The sequence below is a fragment of the Dipodomys spectabilis genome, unplaced genomic scaffold (genome assembly GCF_019054845.1).
Source record: "Dipodomys spectabilis isolate Male_0828 unplaced genomic scaffold, ASM1905484v1 ptg000307l, whole genome shotgun sequence".
NCBI classification, from domain to species: domain Eukaryota; kingdom Metazoa; phylum Chordata; class Mammalia; order Rodentia; family Heteromyidae; genus Dipodomys; species Dipodomys spectabilis.
Window position 1 is genome coordinate 3,221,281 of NW_024870984.1, and position 24,201 is coordinate 3,245,481.

At 40.8% G+C, this 24,201-nt stretch overlaps 1 long non-coding RNA gene across 1 annotated transcript; it reads right to left on the minus strand.

Annotated features, from left to right (window-relative positions):
- Window positions 1–1,015: 1,015 nt before the first annotated feature.
- On the minus strand, window positions 1,016–23,403 carry LOC122127671. Its single transcript, XR_006151241.1, has 3 exons — window positions 23,202–23,403; window positions 21,654–21,727; window positions 1,016–1,165 (listed from the first exon to the last, which is right to left on the minus strand). It is a non-coding gene; the product is annotated as an uncharacterized LOC122127671 (long non-coding RNA).
- Between the last annotated feature and the right edge of the window lie 798 nt (window positions 23,404–24,201).

Genomic DNA, 24,201 nt, shown 5'->3' on the forward strand with positions numbered 1-24,201 from the left:
CACCTTGTGACTTCCCAAATCTGTTGTGACCTCTTAGCACTTTTGAAAAAGCACATGGTACTTGTGACATCACAGTCCCTTTGGGTAACCATATCCTCATTGTGAACAAAGGACAACTGACATCAGACATGCTATTGTAACATTACAAACACTTTGTCACATCATCTCCAGAGTGAGATCACATTGTTGTTATGATACCATCAAATCATTGTGACATCCCAAAATGACAATGACATCATAGCATTATGACATCACATTTTCATTGTTAGGTCATAGAGACAATGTGATTGCCTTTTCTGTGGTTTCATTATATCTCTAATGTGACATATAGGTTGATTTCAGAAACCCATTGTGACCACATCACCATTGTGATATTACAATCCCTTTGTGACCTCATATTGACATTGTGATATTATTAATGCAATGTAACATCACAAACCTCTCGTCCTCATAAATTTTGTAACAAGTGTCTACCTTGACCTGGCTAGATGCCCACAGCTAAATGCAGCTTCAACCATGAACCCTCAGACCTCCAAAGAGCAGCCCAACCATTTGTTATCTGGCCTGCAAATAAGCAACCCCAAAAATAATGATCTCCAAAGCTCCAAACTTCAAAGGACAAGGTTTTTTTCTTTCTATTCATCCTCCTTCTCTACAGACCTGTCATAACTTTCAGGTCTTTTCATTTTTTTCCTTTCACCATTCCCTTCTTTTCTTCAAGCTTCTCTACTCTTGACAGGCCTGCCCTGCCCTGTCCAGGTGGCCAGTTGCCATCCTTCACCTCTTGGTCTCCCTCAATTTCCTCTCCTCCCAGGTTTTTACCCTCCTGCAGCCTCTTTACTTCTTTCCTTCCAGGCCTTTCCCTCTTTTCTCTCCCCTTCTGTTGCTCTGAACATGCAGCCTATGTATAGGCTGTACCCTTCCCCCACTGCAGTATGTTTCCTGCATAACAGTTTTCAATCATCACTTCCCAAATGTCCATGCCCAATCACTTCATGGCAGCTCACAATGTGGGGCTTGACAACCTATCTCCTTCAGCAGCATGTGCTGCTCCCTTCAGCTGCATGCACCCGCCTCTCCTGTGGTCCAGACCAGGAGGCCATGATGACTATCTGTTCCCATGGATGATAGGGTCACTGCTGGTTATTAAGTGTATCATGGTGATCTAGGAGAAATTGAAATTGGACAAATTTGTGATATTACAAACTCATGATATAACTAACCCATTGTGACCTCACCAACACTGTGACATCACAAAAACATTGTAACATCACATTGCTGTTTTTGACACCAGGATCACATTGTGACATCCCAAACCTATTATGACCTCTTATAACCTTTGAAAAAAATACATAGTTTTGTGACATCACAGTCCCTTTGTGTACCCAAATCCCCACCATGAAATATTGACAATTGAGAATCAAACATGACATTTTAACATCAAAAAGTTTGTGAGATCATCACAATTGTGACATCACATTGTAGTTTTGACACCATCTGCTCATTCTGAAATCACAAAAGTAAAATAATATGATAGAATTATAACTTCACATTGTCATTGTGACATCATAGACACATTATGAATGCCTTTTCTGTGATTTCATTGCATTTCAAATGTGGCCTGTAGGTTGATATAAACAAATCTTGAAATCATAACCATTGTGACACCACAACCCCTTTGTACATCACATTGTCATTGTGATATCACTAACCTACCATGACATCACAAACCTATCCTGTCATCATAAATGTTGTGACATGCTGCAATTTTTTTAAGCCTTTTTGTCCTCATGATCTGTTGTGGACCTCAAATTCCCAGTGGATACAAATTCCCAGTGACATCATGACCATGGTAACATCACACTGCCAGATGTCATAACCATTGCGTCAAATTCTGACATCACAAACCTTTTTGGATTTCAATATACTTGTGACAACACATACTTTTGGAAAAACTACAGTCCTTCTGTGAACTCAGATACTCATTGTAAGTTAAAGACAATTGAGAAACATTATGTCATTTTGACATGCCTCACACATTGTGACATCAGCAATCTTTTGTGACCTCATCACCAATGTGGCATCATCAACTAATTGTGACACCAAAATAATATTTTGACATGATGCAGTGAGTTGACATTGCCATGGTGATATTAATGTCCCATTGTGTATTCACAAACCTAATATGGCCTCATAACATTTTTAAAAATTCATGTCCATTAGGACTTCAAGCTCCTTCTGTGAACTTGTATGCACATTGTGAAAAAGCAATTGAAATTGGACATGTGTTTAAGATATTACAAAATCATCATGACATCAAAAACCTATTGTGAACTCATCACAACTGTGTATCATGAAGCTATCATGGCCCCTAAGTACTTTTGAAAACACACATGACATTTGTGACATTTCAGTCCCTTTGTAAACCCATATCCTCATTGTGAACACATGACAATTGTATTCATATATGCCATTGTAACATCACAAACCTTTGTTACCCCATCATCAGAGTGACACCATTATCTCCTTGCAACATCACCAATTTACAATGACCTCATAGTATTATGACATTATATTATCATTGTGATGTCATAGATACCTTGTAAATGTCTATTCTATTTCATTCTCTTTCAAATGATGTGGCCTGTGGGTTGATATCAGAAAACCATTGGGATCTCATAAATGTATGGCATCACAATCACTTTGTGTTATCACAGTGCCATGGTGGTATCACTAACACACTGACATCACAAACTTGACCTGTCCTCATAAGTCTTGTGATGTTCTGCAATTGTGATGTCTTAGGCCCTTTATGAGTTCGTAATCTATTTTCAACCTTATAATATTTCAGTTACGATATGTGATATCAGAAATCCACTGTGACATCATGATCATTGTGACATCATACTGACAGATATCATAAATATTGTGTCACACTGTGACATCACAATCCTCCTAGGACTTCATCACATTTGTGACAACACATGCCTTTGGAGATAGCACAGTCTGTTTTGGAACTCATATTCTCTGTGATTTCATAATAAATGAGATCCTTTATGCCATTTGGATATCACCAACCAACTGTGACATCATAGACCTACTCTGACCCCTTACCTGTAGGTCATCATCAATTAATTGTGACATCAATACCTTTTGTGATGCCACAATGTGACACTATGATCATTACATCTGTCAGTGTGATGTCACAATGGTCATGATGTCACAGTGGATTTCTGGTATCTAAAGTCATACATGAAATATGAGGTTGAAAACAAATTATGAGGGCAAAAATCTGATATCACAATGTCAGCATGTCACAAATGTTAGGAGGAGAGGAGAAGTTTGTGCTGTCACATTGTGCTAGTGACATCACAATGGCACTGTGATGGCACAAAGTGATTATGATGTCAAAATGGTTATTTAGGCACAAAAATGCGTTTCTGATAGCAACTCTCATGCCACATATGAAATACAATGAAATCACAGAATAGGAATTCACAATGTGTCTATGATGTCAAAATGAGAATTGTTGTCATAATACGATTATGTCATTGAGTTTGATTATGTCACAATGAGGTGATGCGCTTATAATGAAAATGTGATGTCATACTGTTGAGGATGTCACAAACACTTTTTGATGTTATAATGGCATGTCTGCTTTCCATTGTCATTAGTTAACAACAAGGATATGGGTACACAAAGGGACTGATGTTGAAAAGGGCATGTGATTTTTCAAAGAAGCTAAGAGATCATAATAGGTTTGAGATGTCACAAGGGAATCATGTTGTCACAATGACAAGGTTGTCAACATGGGTTTGTGATGTCGTGGTGGTGATGATGTCAACATGTGTTTGTGATGTCAACATGTGTTTGTGATGTCACAACGAATTTGTAATATCACAATCAAATTTCCAATTTCAATTGCTACTAGTTCACAAGGAGGATACTGTAATAATCAGCAGGGCCCCGATAATCTACAGGTTTAGATAACCAGTGTGGCCCCATCTCCTGGCCAGCTGGAGAGGATGAAGTATGCCACCAAAGACGGTGGGGCATTCTGTGGGAGGGGCTGTGGCAATAATCATCACGTGCTGAGCTGTGGAGAAGTAATTTGACTGTGGGCAGTTTGGGATTTGACAGTTGAAAACTGTTAGGCAGTTGGAGTGAAGAAGGGGTACAGACGTTATATAGGCTTCTGGTTCAGAGCAATAGAAGGAGAGAGAAAAAGGGAAAAGTCCTGTAAGGAAGGAAGTGGTTTGATAGCAGAAGGAGAAAGACCTGGGAGGAGAAGAAGTTGAGGTAAGGCAGGAGGTAAAGGATGGCAACTGACGACCCATTCAAAGCAGTTCAGGCCTGTGGAGAGTGAAGAGGCCTGAAGAGAAGAAGGAACTGGTAGAAGGGAGAAAGGGAAAGACCTCGAAGGAAATATAGTTCTGTAGTGGAAAGACAAAAGAAAGGGTAAAAAAGGCTGGTCCTTTGATGTTTGGAGTTTTGGATTTCATAATTTTGGGGGTTGGTGGTTAGGAGAACATTTATGATATTAAATGAGTCTCTATGGATTCTCTTGAACTATAGAGGTCTTAACTTTTGGAGAACCCCATCGAGATAATCCATTTGGATGGCATCAGGCCTTGGCCTCAGGGAAAAATCCCCATAGGTGAGAGTGTCAGCACTCAGGGTTGAGAGTCTACCTCAAGTGTTTGTCTCCGGAGGAGAATCATAGGCAAAAAGTCATTTAGGGTCCTCTAGGGGTGTGTGGGCAAGCTTGCCAGCCTGATTGGGGATCCCCTCTGGGATCTCCTTGAGAGGTCATGCAGGGCTTCTTTGGGAAGCCATCTGGAACCTCCTTGAGAGGTCATGTAGCCCTTCCTTGGGAAGCCATCTGGAACCTCATCAAGAGTACATCTGCAACTTCCTTGAGAAGCCATCTGAGACCTACCCTGGAGGTCATCTGGAGCCTTCTCCTGGGGCCATCTTGCACTTTCTCCAGAGGTCATTTGGGGCTTCCTCAGGTTCCTCAGGAGGTCAGCTGAGACCTCTATAAAAGTAGTGATTGGGAAATAAGGGAAACCATGGACCTAAGTTTCTTTGGGCCTGGCTTACTTCACTTAATATAATTTTTTCCAAGTCTTTCCATTTCCTAACAAATGGGGCAAAGTCATTCTTTTTGGTGGAGGCATAGAATTCCATTGTGTATATATACTACATTTTCTTGATCCATTCATCTACTGAGGGGCATCTGGGTTGGGGCTTCCTTAAGAGGCAATCTAGGACCACCTCCTGAGGTCATCTGGAGCTTCTTTTGGAGGTCATCTCAGGTTACCTTGATAAGAAATATATGGCTGTCTTCGGACATCATCTGGAACTTTCTTGAGAAGCCATATAGGATGTCATCTGTGGCTTTCTCAAGAGGGTTATCTTGAACCTTCTCTGGAGTTCATATGTGGCCTCCTTGAGTGGCCATCTGGGAGCTACTGGTGAGGTAATCTCAGCCTCATTGAGAGGACATCTGGGACCACCTTTGGAAGTCATCTGACACTTCCTTGGGAAACCATTTGGAACATCCATGAGAGGTCATCTAGGGCTTCCTAAGGAGGACATATGTGACATCCTCCAGAGGTCATCCGCAACCTCCTCAAGAGGCAATCTGGAATGTCCTCTCTGTCATCTGGGACCTCCTATAGAGGTCAACATTGAGAGGTTTGGGGCATGTGGGTTAAGTGTCTGTGGCTATTGTTCTGTGTGTGCATGCTGATAGTTCTGTGTCCTGTATGACCCTCTGTTTACTCCTTTTCTCAGGATGGGAGAACAAGGCCTAAATTTGTCATATCCAAAAAATATTCTCCCCCAGGGTTACAGAATCCCTCAGAGGAAGATGCACTGATGTACTCTTTCTCCTATTCTTTGCCATCAGCACCTCTAATGTTAAGTCCTCCCATGCGAAAATTGGTTACTTGTACCATCCTGAGGTGGTACAGTATGGTGTGTTACCCTTATTACCCTTGAGACGGGAACATGGAGGAGATGGTGGGCAGGTCCCCTTTTTAATATATGGTCCCTTTACAACTAGTGACCTGTATTACTGGAAACAGCAAAATCCATCCTTTTCAGAAAAAACAACAACCAGGGCTCATTACCTCATTAGAGACAGTAATTTTCACACACACGCACAACTGGGATGAGTGCGAGCAAACTTTACAGATGATTTTCACCTGGTAGAAAAGGGAGTGAATACTGCTCAGTAACTTGAATGTGGTCCCTGGACCGGACAGTAGCTCCACTATTGAACCAGACCATTTGGATCAAGTCTTTCCCCAGATTTATCCAAGCTGAGACTAACAGCAATTGAGGTATGGAGGTGCTTACCAATTATTGCCAGGTTTGGTTAGCAGTGATACCGCAGAGGCTGGAAAGCCAGAAAGGTGAGTGAGATGGGAGAGTTCCCCAGTGAGTACCCTAATGCTTTTCTGAAACTTCTCCCAGAAGCCTATAGGACCTATAGGCCTATAGATCTTGAAGCCTTGGAGAATCAAAGAGCCCTAAATATGGCTTTTGTTAGTCAGCCCCATATCTTAGAAGAAAGCTTCAAAAGTTATAAAGTTTTGAGGGAAAGGTGTATTTTGAGTTGGAAGTGGTTGCCCAGTGGGTGTTTGACAACAGAGGTACCCTGGAAAAAAAAAGAGTAAGAAGGGAGTTTGAGTTTTGGTAGGAGCACCAGAATAGGGATCAAGAAACCCTTGGCAAAGACAGTACAATTCATTTGCAAATGGCAGTAGGGACCCTCTAGGACTAGATCAGTGTGCTTATTGCAAGAAAAATGGACATTGGAAAAAGGAATGTCCAAGGGGGAGAAAGATTGAAAATGACAGGTTATGTAATCCCATTAACACCTGGAAAATGTGATTGGTATCTCTGGAGAAACATGCAAAGGAGCTTGAGGCTCTGAATTCCAACTGTGTTCAATTTAAAAACAGCCCTATAAAATTAAGAAGAAATGTGGCAAAGAAAAAATTCACACACTTCTATCTCAAAACACAGTTTATAAAATACTGAATCTCCAATATGTGCTAAACAAAACCCACTAAGAGGTTAAAAGCAAATAGAAGAGTCCACTGGAGAAACCAGAGAATTATTGACGTGAAGAAAAGCTTTGAAGATATAAATTAGGAACTTGTGAGAGTCAAAAATGAGAAGAAAATCCTCAAAAGGAACCTAGAAAACAGTCAGAATTAAATGAAATTCAAGTACATTAGCCTGGGTGAGCATGAGGCAAGTTAGGAGACCACAGGTCAGAGGCCAACAGAAGCACAAGACAGCAATGATACCATCCTTGCTAACCACAAGTGAGGCCAAGAAGAGATACTGATGCTTCATTAAGAAATAGTGGACATAATAAAAGAGCTGGACCTGATATAAGAATGTATTAGGCTGAAGTACATGTTGATTATAAGCTTTGAAGAGTGTCACCAGATATTCAAAACAACAGAGAAAGAAGATAAGAATAGATATAGAGAAAGACGAGGAAGTGGTATGTCATAGAAGATGAGGCCAAGAAAAGTGAACAGGAAATATCAGGCTCAAGAAAGAGATTGTTACTCTTCAGTAAGAGTTAAAGGACCACATGGTCTGATAAAGAATGCCGGGGAAAGGAAAAGAGCATTGGGAAGAAAAACAGAAGCGCTAAACAAACAGTTGAAAGATCTGTCACAAAAATACAGTGAAGTGGAAAACTAGAAAGAGAAACTACTAGAGTAAAAAGCCAAAAAGACTGCTGAGATCTTCACCATAAATGTAATGCAGAAATATCATGTCCCAATGGAACAGGTGGAGGTGGGAAAATTTACCTCTCAATAGCACCTTTGTGAACTTAAGGAAGGAGCTGAAGAGCAAGCAAAGGGGTTGTGAGAAGGAACAGCAGTTGGCCAGTCAAAGGAACTCTCATGTGACCCTGCCAAAACATTTGCAGGTTAAGGAGCACATTGAGAAGGAGAGTGGGATCATGAAAGCAAGTTTGAGAGAAAAGGAGGAGAATAAAATGGAAGAAGTATCCAAGGTTCAGAGTACTATACAGGAGTTAAAGAAACTAGAGACCCTAAGATACAGAGAAACATCTGAGCTGGTTAGGTAGCTTGGGAGACCACTCTAAAACCAACTGGGTCTCTAGAGCTACTAGTTGTTAACATTAAAGGAAGAAGCAAAAACAGTGGTAATAAGTGTGCAAATTTTGAAACTAAACTTGGGAAAAATGCATACAGGCTTAAGCTGTCAGTTTATATGTATATATTTGCACCAAGGTAAATTGCCCGAGGCTATTGCCTAAGACTGTTCTGAAAACCAGTAGGGTCTCAGCCTGACAATCCTTTGTAATGTGTGTAGGTAATTTCCAACAGGTAAAAGCTGAAAAGCTGGAACATATGGAAAGAATTCATATGTGAGGAACCTCAGATGGTGAATTGGGCAAGTGGACTTCATAGAGGTAAAGCCTGGAAAGTATGGGTATTGGTATCTATTATAATAGTGGACACTTTTTCAGGCTGAGCTGAGGCATGTAATAATTCCTTGATTTGACTTACCCTTAGGTGTGGGGTCTGAAGTTGGCACTGCATTCATGGCCTAAGTTCTCAATTATTAACTAATGCCCTAGCAATAAATTGGAAGTTACAATCCATATATAGACCTCAGAGTTCAAGGCACTAGAAAGAATGAGTATGACCTTAAAGGAAACTTTAACTAAATTAAATACAGAGACTGGCCATGGCTACGTAAGTCTCCTTCACTTTGCTCTTCTTCAAGCAAGATGTAGCCATTATGTTAAAGAATTTAATCCCTTTGAAATACTTTAGGATAGACCACCTGCTTTGTTCCCTAATCTTGTGAAGGCTATATTAACAGAAATGTCTAACTACAAATTGCTGGCTTTACAACATATTCTTTTATGTACCTATCCTTTGGTAACCAAGGCCCACTTGCCGCCTAAGAAAAATTCCACCTGACAAGGAGGGGCCAAGATGGCAATGAAACAGCAGGGAAACACCACAGCTCTCTCCAACCAAAAACAGTGTTTGGCTTTCAATGCTCTGTTTCACCAAGTGACACCCTCCCCCCCCCAAAAAATGCAATTGCTCAGAGAGATATAGGAAGTGATAAAAGAAAAGGGAAAAACCTACACAGACAGTAAAGTGGGAAGACCCTTCCCCCACCCCTTGTTGGTGATGGGGCTCTGTGCTGAGCAGCTTAAGTTGTGGGGATTCGTGCCAGGCTGCTTAAGTATCCTGGCTCTGGACCCTCCAAAGACCACACACAGGCAAGCATCCCAAGGCTCCCAGAAGACTCCCAAGGTACAGTGCCAACTCAGAGAATACAAACAGAAATCTCAAATGCACAGCCGGCATGAAGACTTCCCTCAGTGGCCCTGGCACGCCGCCTCTGCCTGGTTGGTGCAAGCAGCCCAATCCAGTCTGGAACAGCAGCAGCTTTCAGCAGTGGTGAATGACCCTAGACTCACACTGTGGTACTTCTGTCCTGCTGGTGTAAACAGCCTAGCCTAACCTGGAGCAGCAGCAGCAGCAACTGGCAGTGGCAGCAAACCACCAAGACTCCGGGCACGATGCCTTTTGGCACTAGCCCACTGGAACAGCCCAGACCAGCCCAGGGCGGCAGCGGTGGCTAAGGTGGCGACAGCTGCAGTGAACAACTCCAGACCCCTGGTGGTTTGTGCCTCTCCATACTGACCCACATAAGCGGCCCAGCCAAGCCAGAGGCAGAGCAGTGTCTAACACCTGACTCGTGGTGGAGTGTCTGGCTTGCATATGTGGCCCAGCTGATCCTGGGGCAGTGGCAGCAGCTCAAGCAGTGCATCAGTTGTGGCAGCAGCAGTGGCATCGACAGCGGGTGTGAACAACTACAGACGTGCAGTGGGGTGCAGCATCTCTCCATACTGGTTTGCATAAGCAGCTCAGCCCAGCCCATGCTGTCAAAGGTGAACAGCCACAGAATTGAGGCAGGGTGTGGTGCTGAACTACCCAAGAAAATCCTCATGAACATTCTTGCCTGGGATGGCTTTAAAACTGAATACTCAGATGTGAGCCTCCTCAGTAGCTAGAATTACAGGCATTCCCACCAGCAGGGTCTTATTCTTGCAAACTCCCTAACTTTTTCTCAAATAGATCATTTGTTAGTTCGTACAAGGAATTTAAGCAAATACAAGAGGATCGACATAGTACCCTGTATTCTATCTGTCCATACTGGAATCAAACTGGTTCTCAATAACAAGGCATAAAGTAGATAAAACTTAAACATATGGAAATTAAACAACATTCTTGGAACAATACATGGGTTACATAAGAAATTAAAGAAAAAATTAAAAAGTTCCTACAATTCAACGAAAATGAAAATACATCAGAAAGAAACCTATGGGACCCAGTGAAAGGAGTCCTGAGGGGCAAATTTATTGCTCTCAGCATGCATATCAAGATCAATAGAAAGCCTACGGATTGGGAGAAGAACTTCACTAGCCATACAACGGACAAGGGTCTCACATTTAAAATATACTTGGAACTCAAAAAATTAAATCCCCCAATAACAAATCCTCAAAGAAACAACTGCCCAATAAATAAGTGAGCTAAAGACTTAAACAGAAACTTCTCTGAAGAGGAAAGATGGATGGCCAATAGACACATGAAGAAATGCTCAACCTCCCTAGCCATAAAAGAAATGCAAATCAAAACAACATTGAGATACCACCTCACCCCAGTTAGAATGGCTAAAATCAAGAACTATAATAATAACAGATGCTGGAGGGGATGTGGACAGAAGGAAACCTTACTTCATTGTTGGTGGGAGTGTAAACTTGTTCAACCAGTTTAGAAGGTAGTATGGAGGTTCCTCAAAAGACTCCACATAGAGCTCCCCTATGCCCCAGCAATCCCAATTCTGGGTGTTTACCCAAATGATCACAAACAAGACCACACTAAAGCTACCAGCACGACTATGATTATTGCAGCATTATTTACCATAGCTAAGATACGGAACCAACCCAGATGCCCCTCAGTACATGAATGGATCAAGAAAATGTGGTATATATACACAATGGAAGTCTATGCTCCATCAGAAAGAATGACATTGCTCCATTTGTTAGGAAATGGAAACACTTGGAAAAAATTATGTTACGTGAATTAAGCCAGGCCCAAAGAAACATAGGTCCCATGGTTTCCCTTATTTGCAATATCTAGTATATGTCTGAGTCAAGCAGAAAAGGTCAGATAAGGTGATGTTAGGGAAATGAACCCTAAGATATGTATTCAAATGTTTTTTTTTCTTTCATGCGATTGTTTCTAACACATTTATAAGAATATTTCTTTGTTGCTTTGTATGTCCCTCCCCCACAGTATAACCCCTGCTTTTACTGTATTTGATGTCGGTATAATTTGTGGAGGGGAAGGGGAAAAACAAATTATTTAAGTAAGGATACAGGTGGACCCATTGCAACAATGAGATATACAAGTCGTTATGTCGAAAACTAACTTTACAACTTTGGTGGGGGAAGAGGGGGAGCAGGGGGGATTGGGTGGGGGGGCAGGGGGAGGATGGTAAGGGATGTGAAGGGGAAACAAAGGAGGAGGCTACAATGCTTGATAAGAAATGTACTCATCATCTTGCCCATGTAATTGTAACCCCTCAGTACAGTATTTTCACAATAAAAATAAATTAAAAAATTAAAAAAAGAAAACATAGACCAAGTAAACAATGTTATGATGCAACTAAAACTGCTAGAGGAGCAAGAAAAATTGAACCTAAAGTTGCTAGACAGAAAAAGATAACTGAAATAAGAGCTGAAATTAATGAGATACAAAGAAAATTATTAATAAAATTAATAAAACAAAAAGCTGTTTAAAAAAATCTCAATAAAGCTGACAGACCACTGGCAAGAGTAATGAACAAAAGAGAGGAGACCCAAATCAATAATATCAGAGATACCACAGGAAAAATTACAACAATCATCCACTCAAAGCACTAGCTTTGAGCATAAAGGCTTAGGGACTGTGTCTAGACTCTTACTCAAGACCCAGGAATGGCACCAAATAAAGATAGAATATTTTTACTGCAACTATATAATGATAGCACTGCAAATACCTCATCATAGAGCAAGCCAGGAGTCTGTTGCTGACAGCTGCCATCTAACCTGACTTAGCCAGAGGTAAATGGCTCCACAGAACCAGATGCCACTGGCTCATTAACCCCTGTCATCCAAGGTACGTGGGGACTGAGATCTGACCCTGATGGGTTTAAAATCCAGCCCTGGCAGGAAGTCAGCAAAACTCTGAGCTGTGGCTCAAAGTGGTAGAGCTCTAGCCTTGAGCAAAAGATCGTAGGACAGTACCCCCAAACTTTCAATACAATCCCTATGGCTGACTCCACCTCCTCCAAAAAAACCCCACCCCTCAAAATCATTAGATGTGAACTTTGTATGGTTTGTGATGTGATTCTGAAAGAATGGTGATACTGATGAAAGCACTCTAATTCTAATGACAGTGTGTGGGATACAGCTATTTGATGAGTCCTTTATGATGTGTTGTGTGCTGAGTCCTTTACACGGTGCATATTTTTCATCTGGTTCTTATAAGAGTTCCACAAGTAAGATGATTGTGCAGATGAGAAATTTGAGGCTCAGATATATCCCCATATCAAGGCCAAAATTACGTATTTCCTAACTCTAGTGAGTTGTCTCCTACAGACAATTGTTTGGGTTTATTTTTCTCAGTCATGAACTTTGAACTCAGGGCCTAGCCACTGACCCTTCCCTGTTGGGCTCATCGCTAGCTCCCTATCACGTGGAGCCAAGAACCCCCTTGCAACAGAGTGTTACAGTCTAGGATCTGCAGCTTAGGTCTCTCATCCTGCCTACTGAGGAAGCTGAGACCTGACGATCTGGGTTCCAAACTATCCCAGACACAAAAGGTCCTAAGAGACTACTATCTCCTATTCACCACTTAGAAACACGAAATGGAAGCTGGGCACCAGTGATTTGCACCTGTCATCCTAGCTACTCAGTAGCCTGAGAGCTGATGATCACAGCCCAAAACCAGGCTGGGCAGGAAATTCCTTGAAAGATTTCTTTCCACTGAACTACCAAAAACCTGCAGGGGTGCTGTAGCTCAAGTGATAGATCACTTGGCTTTAGCTGAAGAGCTCAAGGACAGCACCCAGGCCTAGAAATCAATTCCTCCAACTTCCAAGAGAAGAAAGAAATAAACCTGAATTTGAGGGCTGGGAATGTGCCTTAGGGGTAGAGTGCTTTGCATGTATGAATCCCTGGGTTTGATTCCTTAGTACCACATCACTAGAAAGAAGTCTGAAGTGCCTGTGTGGCTTAAGTGGTAGAGTGCTATCCTTGTATTGGAGAAACTCAGGTACAGTGTTCAGGTCTTGATTTTAAGCTCCAGGACAAGTGTATGCACACACACACACACACACACACACACACACACACACACACACACAGATACCAGAAATGAAGCTCTGAAACCAACTGTTAAAGCACTGAGCTCCAGTTCTGAGCTCATGGTCAGCACCCAGACTCTGTGTTCAACCCTGAAACCTAGCCACCCAGAGCCTAACTCGGAGAGGTCAAAGGTTTCAAAACCTGATGAGCTTCACCAGCCCTAAATGACAGGAAGCATTGTGATATTAAACATGTGCTTAGATTTAACAAGCTTCCAGAAACCTAGGAATACACCATTGCAAATAATGAAGCATTTTATTAGGTTAAGCTCCCTTGTTGTCTACCAGAAGGATGCTTGAATTAATTGTAGCAGGTTATTTCAGCACTGGAACATAGTCTAACAAAAAGACAGGATGAGTGCAGGGAACTTGGCCTGCCATGGGAGGTGGCACAAATGAAGGCTTCCTGTGAAAACAGCACTGGGGAGAACAGATGGCTTGGGGTACAAAGAGGCCTTTTTCTCCTGGCCTTCAGAGCCCGACCACACTCCTCCTCACTAATCGGTCTTGATGGAGTTGCTTGTTACACAACTGTACAAGAGTGAGGCCTTTTGTCTGCCTGTTCCAACAATGAGGCAGAGTTCCTTCAGCAGTCCCTGGTGCCGAGAAAACCTCAGGCTACAATGGGAACAGTGAAGGGAGCCCCGGAACATGCACTGTCTTGAAAGCACTGTCTCTGCTATGAAATCATTCTATTCAAAGCAAATTTCCTAGCTGGGTGCCTTTCATCTTAGGGACTCTGGACCTTCACCGATAAAAATACATCCGTTCATATATGGGGAGACATGGAGTCACTTGATTTTTTTGTTTGTTTCTTTTTAGGCAGGTCCGGGGGTTGTATTAGGAGCCTAGGCACTGTGCCTGAGCTCCTTTTGCCCTTGAGCCACAGCTCCATTCATGGAGATTTTTTATTCCTTTGATAACTTCGAATAAGAGTGCTGTGGACTTCCTGTCCAGGCTGAATTCAAACTGGCATTCTCTACCTCACAGATTCCTGAAGAGCTAGGATTAAAGGCAGGAGTAAATAAAACCTGGCTTTCGTTTATTTTTGTTCTTTTTTTCATTGTGACAAACTAAAATCTTCACAGTGTCATGCTAATGGTTTGCATTTCGAAGTAAACTACCCAGGCCTGGAATTTGATTGCCAGGACTGCCACCTACAAATGGAGGGAGATCTTGAGAAAATCTTTCCTATTCATGTGAATGCTTAATGGATTGTTATAAAAGTAACAAATAAATTTGCAATTAGTTCATGATTCTCTTATAGAATGCCACACGAAAAATATTTGATTATGTCTTCCATTCTAGCTCCTTTGTATGATTCTCCCAATTAAAAAATGCTGACTACTTTTACATTAATGCTACTTCATTAAATGGAGGCATAATTTAATAATAATTCATAAAATGTATAATTTAATATCCTCACATTTTCTCTCTCATATATATTGCAAACTACACATCTATCTATCTATCTATCTATCTATCTATCTATCTATGTATCTATCTATCTATCTCTCACTCTCCCTCTCTGTCTGTCTATATATCTATATCCACATCTTTATCTATATCTATCAGCCATTACTATGGCTTGTTCCACAGAACTGGCTGGCAGCTCAGTTTGCCAAAGGCTTTTGTAGTACAACTGACCCTTTCATGAATTGGGCATTGTGAGCTGTGAATTAAAATCTCAGCATTGCCAGAAGTTTATATGTGGAGTCAGAAGACAATTTTGACACATGTTTTTCCTTCTCTGTGAAAGTCCTGGGTCTCAGTATGATCTATAATCCTTATGCAAATACATCCATGTGATAAATTGTAATAAATGAAATAAATATTATATATGTAATAATACTAAATAAAATAAAAAACAAGGGTAATAAATATCATATGGAATAAACCCATGTACGTAAATAGATCTCATATACGAATATTTTTTTTTCAGTGCTGGGGCTTGAATTCGGGGCCTGGAAACTGGGCTGAAATTCTTGTCTTCAACGACGGTAAGCTTACTCTTCCCAACAGTGCCACAGAGTTACCCAGACCTTGAGTTCAAATCCCAGGCCTGCAAGAAAAATGGTGCAAATTCCAAGCCAGAGCCTTGATTTTTTTGGCCAGGACTGGGGCTTGAACTCAGCTTGTGACAACTCTGCGTCAGCTTCGATCATCCTAGGCTGGGGTGCAGCCTCTGGACACACAGCCCATCCTGAGATCCTACGACCAGAGTTCAAATCGTTGGACTGGCAAAAAAGGAGAAGTGCTGGGAAAGAAGCTCAGTAATAGAGTGATTACCTTGCATGCATAAAGCCCAGGGTTCGATTCCTCAACACCACATAAGCAGAAAAAAGCCAGAAGTAGCGCTATGGCTTAAGTGGTAGAGTGATAGCCTTGAGCTGAAAAGTTGAGGTACAACACCAGAGCCAGAGTTCTGGCCCCTAAACCAAAAAAAAAGAAAAAAAATGCAGAGGGGGAAAAAAAGGAGAAGTACAAAACTGGGAAGTTCCAGAAGGTGGTATTACATTGTTTTATCCTTTGCATTGCAACCATCCTGGGTCTAAATGACAGGGCCCAGATAGTGTACATGACCTTGCACTGCTGAAGTTTGGTGGGCTATCAGGGAAGCCATAGCCCAAACCAACAACCTAGGCCTGGGGTGCGAATCCCAGGACTGCCACCTATGAATGGAAGGAGATCCTAAGAAACACATTCTGATATACATCCATACGAATGGAATGTTGTAAAGTAATAATTACATTAGTAGTTAGTTTATGATTATATTATAAAATTATACACAATAATTATAGTACATTGACTAATTTTCAATTAATACTTTGTTATGTATTTAACCGTAATATTTAAATAAATGAAGGAATAACTTATCAATAATTGGTAGTAATATAGTATATAAAATTAGATAATATACAGACATCTGTGTCTTGTTTTATACATATATATATGTGCTTACATACATATATATATGTAACAATCTACATTTGTATTTCTACATTTGTCATTCCTGGGCTCAGTGGTAGAGGGTTTGCCCCATATATATGAAGCCTTGGGTTCAATTCTACACTATCACATGCACAGAAAAATCTGGAAGTCTCATGGCTGCTTGTTTTAAAACAAATACACATTAAAACTTTTAAAATCATATGGAATTTATTCTTAATGCAAGAATTACAATCACAATTCACCACACAACAGAGCACCTAAAATTATGCAAGAAACACTATTTTCCCCCAAATCCCAATATCTCCAAAGACTTGAATTGTTGGGGACGTTAACACACCACTTTCCCCACTAGATAGATAAACTCAGAAAAACTCAACAGAGAAAACGGAGATCTAAAAAACTGCATAGATCAACTAGATTTAACAGACATCTATGGAATATTCCACCCAGCAGCATCAGAATATACGTTTTTCTCAGCAGCACAAGGAATATTTTCCAAAATAGACCACACTTTAGGCCACAAAGCAAACTTGTCCAAATTCAGAAACATTGAAGTTATACCTTGCATTCTCTCACACCACAAGGGAATAAAATTAGAACTCAACACCAAAAGCCACCAAAGAAAATCCTGTAACACATGGAGGCTGAACAACACACTGCTGATTCACGAGTGGGTCATGGAAGAGATGAGAAAGGAAATTCAAATGTTCATGATATTCAACAACAATGAACATGCAAATTACCAGCTTCTCTGGGTCACAGCAAAGGCAATACTCAGGGGCAAGTTTATAGCTCTGAGTTCCTACATCAACAAAATGGAGAGATCTGAAACCAACAATTTAATGAGACATCTGAGCTTTCTTGAAAAAGAGGAGCAAGATAAACCCCAATCCAGTAGATGGAAAGAAATAATTAAAATTAAATCAGAATTAAATGAATTAGAATCCAAAAAATATAGAAAGAATCAACAAACCAAAGAGTTGATTCTTCAAAAAAATTAATAAAATTGACAGACCCTTAGCAAATCTTATCAGAAAAAGAAGAGAACGCACCCAAATAAATAAACGCAGTGATAAGAATGGAAACATCACCACAGAAACAACCAAGATACAGAACATTATAAGGGAAAACTTCTCAAAATTTTATGCTAATAAGTTTGAAAACTTGGCAGAAATGGGACTTTTCCTAGCAAATACTGACATGCCAAAAATGAACCAAGATGAGTTAAAACATTTTAACAGGCCCATATCAAGGATTGGCATAGAAACAGCAATAAGAGACTTCCCATCTAAGAAAAGCCCAGGACCAGATGGTTTTTTAGTGGAATTCTACAAGGCCTTCAAAACAGAGCCGACACCAATATTTCTCCAACTCTTAAATAAAATTGAAAGAGAAAGTTCATTACTGAACTCATTCTATGAAGCTATGATAACCCTCATCCAAAAACCAGGCAGGGACTCATTAAAGAGAGAGGACTGTAGACCCATTACTTTGATGAACATTGATGCAAAACTTCTCAACAAAATTTTGGCCAGTCGTCTTAAACAACGCATCCAGAAAATCATACACCACGATCAAACAGGACTCATTTCAGGGATGCAAAGCTGGGTCAATATTCGCAAATCAATTAATATAATTCATCACATAAGCAAGAGCAAGGATAAGAACCACATGATTATCTCAATATATGCAAAAAAAGCATTTGACAAGATCCAACACCCCTTTATGATGAAGGTTCTGGAAAAATTAGGAATCCATGGAACATTCCTCAATACAATAATGGCTATATATGACAAACCTACAGCCAGCATTATACTTAATGGTGAAAAACTAAAGTCATTTCCTCTTAACTCAGGAACAAGACAAGGATGTCCACTATCACCACTTCTCTTCAATCTAGTATTAGAATTCTTATCTACAGCAATAAGACAAGATGCAAACATAAAGGTGATCCAAATAGGGAAAAAAGAAATAAAACTCTTCCTCTTTGCAGATGACATGATCTTGTATTTAACGAATCCCATAGACTCCACTCCCAAATTACTCAAGTTGATTTAAAACTTTGGCAAAGTAGCAGGTTATAAAATTAACCCCCAAAAATCAATGGTTTTTCTGTATGCCAACATTGAGTAAACTGTTGCCAAAATTAGGAAAGCAACTCCATTTGTAATAGCCCCACAAAAAAATAAAATACCTAGGAATTAACTTAACCAAAGAAGTGAAGGACCTCAATGATGAAAACTTTAAAAACGAAAAAGGAAATCAAAACAGAACTTAGAAGTGGCAAAAACTCCCATGCTCCTGGATTGGAAAGATCAACATCGTGAAAATGGCAATACTTCCCAAGGCTATCTACAAATTCAATGCAACACCTATCGAAATTCCCATCTCATTCTTCAAAGAAACAGAAGAGGCAATCCAAAAAGTCATATGGAACAATAAAAGAACCAGGATAGCTAAAACTATCCTCAACAGAAAGAACAGTGCTGGAGGAATATCAATACCAAATTTCAAACTCGACTAGAAAGCCATAGTAATCAAAACAGCTTGCTACTGGCACAAGAACAGACCTCAGAAGCAATGAAATAGAATTGAAAACCCAGAAATGAACCTACAGACCTATAGCCATTTAATCTTCAATAAAGGGGCTAAAAAAATAGAATGGAAGAAAGACAGCCTCTTCAGTAAATGGTGCTGGCTTGGTTAACTACTTGTAGAAAACTAAAGCTAGATGCTTATATATCACGCTGCATGAGAATCAACTCCAAATGGATCAAAGACATCAGAGTCAAAGCAGACACTGAAAACATTACAGGATGGAATAGGAGAAACCCTTTTTCTCCTTGGCACAGGCTGAAATTTTCTTAATAGAGACCCAGAAAGACAACAAATTAAAGAAAAGTTGGACAAAATGGGATTGCATGAAATTGTAGAGCTTCTGCATGGCAAAGGACATAGCTTGCAAGATCAATAGAAAGCCCACAGATTGGGGGAAGATCTTCACTAGCCATACAACAACGGACAAGGGTCTCATATTTAAAACATACCTGGAACTCAAAAAATTAAATCCCCCAACAACAAATCTTCAAAGAAACAATTGCCCAATAAATAAGTGGGCTAAATACTTAAAGAGAAACTTCTCTGAAGAGGAATGAAAAAGGGCCAATACATACTTTAAGAAATGCTCAACCTCCCTAGCCATAAAAGAAATGCAAATCAAAACAACATTGAGATACCACCTCGTCCCAGGTAGAATGGCTATAATCAAGAACTCTAATAACAACAGATGCTGGAGGAGATGTGGACAGAAGTAAACCCTACTGCACTGTTGGTGGGAGTGTAAACTTGTTCAACCTCTTTGCAAAGGAGTATGGAAGTTCCTCAAAAGACTCCACATAGAGCTCACCTATGACCCAGCAATCCAACTTTTGGGCATTTACACAAATGTTCACAAACAAGACCACACTAAAGGTACCAGCACGATATGTTTATTGCAGCATTATTTACCATAGCTAAGATATGGAATCAAACCTGATGCCCCTCAGTAGATGAATGGATCAAGAAAATGCGACACACACACACACACACACAATGGAATTCTATGCGTCCATCATAAAGAATGACATTGCCCCATTTGTTAGTACATGGAAAGACTTGGAAAAAATTATATTAAGTGAAGTAAGCCAGGCCCAAAGAAATATAGGTCCCATGGTTTTCCTTATTTCCAATAAATAGTATATGCCTGAATCAAGCAGAAAAGCTCAGATAAATTTATGTTAGGGAAATGAACCCTAAATATGTACTCAAATGCTGTTTTCTTTCATGCGATTGTTTCTAACACATTTATAAGATGATATCTTTGTTGCTTTGTATGTCCCTCCCCCATTGTATAACCCCTGCTTTCACTGTATTTGATGTTAGTATAATTTGTGGAGGGTAAGGGAAAAAACGAATCGTTTAAATAGGGATACAGGTGGAAATATTGCAACAATGAGATGTACAAGTCGTTATGTCGAAAACGAACTTTACAACTTTGGTTGTAAAGTTTGTGGGGGGTGATTGGAGGCTTGAATGGGGGGATAGGGAAAGGATGGGATGGGAAGGGGAAACAAAGGAGGATGCTACAATGCTTGATAAGAAATGTACTCATTATCTTGCCCATGTAATTGTAACCCCTTTGTACAGTATTTTCACAATAAAAACAAATAATAATCTAGAAAAAAAATAATTACAATCACCATTTCTATGCCAAGAAGCTAGGCTTAACACCTTTATAACTTTTAAAAACATCCTAATTGTAGAACATCATTGAAAGCAAGTTACATTATACAAATAAACTTTTTAACCCTCTTTTGAAGGCCATTTTAATTTTAATTTTAACACATACAAGGGGCAGTTTTAGCAATACTAATCAGATCATCACATCACTCATTTTAACCATCATGTTTTCAGGGTCTATCTGCAGGGAAAAGGGACAGAACAAAGATGGGCAACTCAGCCCCTCCTATGGAATGTGCCTGCACCCACTCTGACTCTTTAAGGTTAGATGAACTGCGTTTGTGCCAGCTTGCCCTCTTTTACCATGTGTGGACTCCTCCCAGGGCCAGTCCCACCATCTATGAAGCACCCCCCCCCTCTAGGTCGGTCCCACCACGCATGACCAGCTTAACTACACTTCTGCCTATTCAGCCTCACCCCTAAATATAGATCTTAGGTAGTCTTCTAAATTTTCCCTTTTTTGGGGGGTAGGGAGGTTTGAATAAAATACAGTTTTAGACAGACAGAACATGTCATGTTTTGTAACAGTGCTAAATTGACCTTTCCATTTAAATTTTTAATATTTATCCTGAAATTTTAGCCAAGGGAACTAAATCCCAAACTGCCAAAGCATTTAAAAATATTAAAATTTAAAATAACAGATTTTCTAATTTTTACGTTAAAGAATCCTTAAAAAGCCATTTAAAACAATGTGAAAGTTTTTTAAATTTTTAGTAATGTCTAAACCTCTTAACCTTTTACATTTTAAACTTAAATTCACCCAATTTTTACAGCATGTTGACAATTTTTATCTTGAACATGTTTACAAACACATAGAAAACACACAGATCTTAAAGCGTGCATAAATCAAAATCAGTTTTACATAGATTTTTTCAAAGTTTTTTTAACAAAAATTTAAGACAGTATTTTTTTAAACTAAGTACCTTTGTTAAGCTTCATTTTCCCAGGGCTCGCTTGTTTAGCAAGGCAATTCATCAACGGATCTTTTGAATCCCACCTGTTGGAGAAGGGCTGGTTGAAGGGGTCACCTAAAACTAAACTGGCCTGAATTTTATCCAATTTTAGACAAGAGCACATTACAAATTGTTACATTGTCAGGACTTGCTGAAAAATCCAAACCAGGTACATAGCCTTCCACACTCTCTGCTCAGGCAGCCTCCACAAGGAGAAAATTCAGCCCAAGACCTGAAAGGAACCAGACTAGTCCAGCAACCTTACATACCTCACAGTGACGCGAGCCTAGCAGGTCTGTGGCTGAGCCCAGCCAGAGGCTAGAACTTTTATTTCCTCAGAGATGTTCAAATAAATAACAAAAATATAAATAAACACAAAAACCAAGAATCCACACTTAAAACAGGTACCAATTCTAAAACAGAACTAGACAACAGCCAAAAGCTGAGTTGGGGACTAATGGGCCCTCAGTTCATTCCTACTAGAACTGCGCCATTCTCAATCAGCAAGCTGAATTCAGAATCTGTTGAGTGAGCTGGCCACCCTCACCCAGAATTTCCCCACCTCAAAAATAGAACAGAAACGACACCAAAGTAAACAAGACAGACAAGTGGACACAAAGACAAAATCAGATCTCCATGAATTGGGCAACATCTTACCACCAGAGGATTTCTTTTTTTCTTTTATTTTTTTAGATTCCTGCAAATGTTGATCCAGAGGCCTTCCAAGGTGGAGGAGAATTCTCAGTCATCTTGGGGCAAGGGAAAAAAGACCCTGGAAGCCATCCCCTCAGACTGACAGTCTCCCCCCCATACTCAGACCCTCTGGGCCAAGGCCCGAGGCTAAGATCTTGCTGGTGGCACTTGGTGGTCAGTGGCAGATTCATCTGGCTTAGAGTTTTCCCTGCAGGCCCCTTTCAAAGTTATTGCTAGATCCTGCAGGTTCTCCCTTCCCCCACTGCCTCCTCTTCTAGAGAATAAGTCAACCTTTGATGTCATCCTAAAATTCCAAAAGTATTAAAACGGGAGAGCGGCTGAGGTGAAAGGAGCGTCTGGCCACCCCATTCGGGGGGCTCCAGGATGCCCGCTGATCCGAAAATGAAAGTTAAATGAACAAGGAAAGGAAAGAAAGAGAGGCGCTGAATTAAAATGGCAACTACAAATGAGACAAAGAGAGCATGCATGTTGATCTCGAGCTCGAATCCACCCCTAAGCCACGGTTGTGGAGGCCAGATGAGTTCCTGTCCCATAGGATGGCGGAGGCCAATGAGTCCCTACCCGGGAGGTGGATAATCTACCCTTAACCCAGAGTAGCAGAGGCCGGACAAGTCATGGTCCAAAAGATGACAGAGTGAAGCGAGACTCCACTGGGGAAGGCTTCCCCAAGGGCCCAGGGAATTTCTTCAACTCGCCTGCTGGCTACCTTGAAGCACATCTACCAACGTTTCTTGCCAGCTCTAAATCCCTACTTGCAAATCAAACACATAACACGCAACATAGAGCAGCTGCACCCCCTCTTACCGGCTAGCTGGACGACTCGCTGATCAGGTATCTGTGTGGCTTATGGGGGGGCTATCCCGGACAAGCTCCCACATAAAGTGCTCAGATTTCGGACGCCCCCTCTCAGACCACCAGAGACCATGATCAATGCAAACAGCAAAGAGTCATTTATTGCAAGCTGGAGCTTGGTCCTATGTGTACTTGGTAACTGGTGATGCTAAGAGGCCCCAAGCATAAAATTGACACAGCTTTTATAGCATCAAACAAACAAGTTTAGGGGGTTTCCACACAAGCAAGTTCACAAGTTCAGGGGGTTTATGTCCACCCTGATCACACTTCCCTTTTTCAGCTGGAACACCTGGGCAACTGTTCTGTTCTTTAAAGGTGGGCAGGGTTGGTGGCAACCTGCGGTTTTTCTGAGAACTATTTTTCTCTTTGGCAGCACAGCTCTCTTTGCGGGTTACTTTGAGGGCAGCACAGCTCAGGGGGCTTGATCTTAAAATGGAATTACTTTAGCTCTTCAGTTAGGTCCTGAGTTCAAACACCAGGAATGGTGTATGCACACACACACACACACACACACACGCACACGCACACACACACCCCATATGGAGGCACCTTTGCCAATAATATATCATTCCATTATGTTCAGCTCCCTAATTGTCTGCCAGAAGAACTCTTGAATTAATTGTAGCAGTTTGTTTCAACACGGAATGAGTGCAGGGAACTTGGCCTGCCACAGAAGGTGGCACAAATGAAGGTTTCCTATCAAAACAGACCACTGGGGAGAGAGATAGCTTGGGGTACAAACAGGCCTTTTCCTCCTGACCTTCAGAACCTGCGCACATTCATCCTCATTAATTTGCCCGGATGAATTGTTTGTTATGCAGCTTTACAGAAGTGAAACTTTTTGTCTGCCTGTTCCAATAATGAAGCCGACTTCCTCCGGCAGCCTGGGGTATGGAGACCCCTCAGGCTACACTGGGAACACTGAGGGAGCCCCGAAACATGGATTGTCTTG